At 39.7% G+C, this 1,914-nt stretch overlaps 1 pseudogene; it reads left to right on the forward strand.

The window, feature by feature from the left end:
- Positions 1-973: 973 nt before the first annotated feature.
- LOC104866812 lies at positions 974-1,500 on the forward strand (annotated as a pseudogene).
- The last annotated feature ends 414 nt before the right edge of the window (positions 1,501-1,914 follow it).

The raw sequence follows: 1,914 nt of genomic DNA on the forward strand, positions 1-1,914 counted from the left end.
AAAGGAGCAAATTAAATTTTAAATAATTCTTTTTTAATGATAGAAGCAAGAACAGCCAACTTCCAAGTACAACATGCCTTATTTTCCCACATACCATTAAAAAACATTGAAGCTAAACAAAAGAAATACTTAAGTATATAAAAATGTTTTGGTATCCTACCTACATTTATGTGGACACAAATATATAAACATTCCTCTACATATTTAAATAGTGAATCTATATGTACATCTTTCATTTTATATTGTAATATTGAAATTCTTTAATTCCTCTTTGTGGACAATTTCTTCTTCTCTCTCTTTTAATACAAACAATAGCATAGTAGACATTTTTGGAGATGCTCTCCTTATTGTATCTATAGTAGCTTCCTGTAAGATTCATATCCTTGTGTCATAGAGCAATTCGAGTTTTGGCAAGACCTGTAACTAACTCCCTTGTAACAAACCAAAGGTATCAGAAATTCATTGTTTGGTCGTGTGAATTTTAAAACCTGGATCACAAGAGATCTTGCAAGTGGCACTTTGATTTCTCAAAATCCTCATTCTCTAGTCTTAAATCACTATAGTCTCTAGACTGCCATGATGTTGGAACAAACCAAATGGAGAGGCATTAAAGGATGAGTCATGTTTTTTCTATAAAGTGGAGTACTACTCAGCCATAAATAATGAGAAACTAGAGTCATTTATAGATAGATAGATGCATATTGAGGCCATACTCTCATGTGAAATAAAGAGGACACGCATGTGTAAATACCGAACAGTTTCTCTCATGTGAAAAACTAAAAGTGAGGGGAAAGTACTCAGGGAGGGCCATGCAGTCAGACCGGCTGCTGAGACAAAAGCTTCACTGGGGCGGTCTCCGCATATCACGGGGAGATAGTTGCTGCTGCCTTTGATTGGCTGTGGTCCTCACAGCTCCAAGGAGAAGCAAGATCTCGATAAGCTCTATGAGCTGAAGCCCAAAGCTCGGCAGATTATGAACCACTTTGGCCCCTCAACACTTATCAACCTCTCCAATTTTTCATCCATAAATCCAGAGCCAGCCAGCACCCCTCCACAGGGCTCCATGGTCAATAGCACCACTGTGGTCAAGATACTCCTGGGACAGGAGGTCGTCTTAGCTCTGAGAACAATCAGGATTTGACCAAGAAGAAGTTACAGGGCTTAGTACGAGAAATGGATCCTAATGAACAGAGGGATGAGGACATGGAGGAGATGCTGTAGATCGCTGGCGACTTTCATCGAGAGCGAGATGACAGCAGCCTTTCAGCTCTCTCGGCGTCGCAAGCCCAGCACCCTGCAGGTGAAGGATGCTCCGCTGTACCTGGAGCACCAGTGGGGCATGTGGACCCCGGATGCAGCTCTGAAGAAATCTGGCCCTACAAAAAAGCTCGCACCACTGAAGGACACAAGCAGAAAATGGCAATGACTGGAAAACAACCAAGAAATAAAATGCAGAAAGGTCAGGGTATGGACCCGTCCAATGTATTTGGAGGTACTTGAGCTGAGACCTCAGCCATGTCATCCTTGGGGGTATATATATGTATATATATATGTATATATATGAATTTGATTTGCTTCGCCAGAATAAAGAAGTTATTAATTGAAAAAAAGACTAAAAATGTGAATAAGTTTCAAATTGTACAATTGATAATGTGAAATAGGAAGAAAAGATCTAAGATAGTAGGGGAAGTTGGAGTGGTAGGGGAAAGGAAAGAAGGGAAAAGAAAAAATACAGCAAAAGGAAAAACATGGAAACAAAGTCTTTGTAAATAGAGAAGGGTGGACAGGGTGAAGGGAGGGCAGGGTTATGAGAAAAAAATAAGGACCAAGATACATCATGTAAAGATACAAGACCCCAATGATGAATGTAAGTGTACTGTACACCTAACGTGTATCAATAAACTTAATGAAAAA

Source organism: Fukomys damarensis, unplaced genomic scaffold (assembly GCF_012274545.1).
Source record: "Fukomys damarensis isolate Sample0158 unplaced genomic scaffold, DMR_v1.0_HiC HiC_scaffold_31, whole genome shotgun sequence".
Lineage (NCBI taxonomy): Eukaryota > Metazoa > Chordata > Mammalia > Rodentia > Bathyergidae > Fukomys > Fukomys damarensis.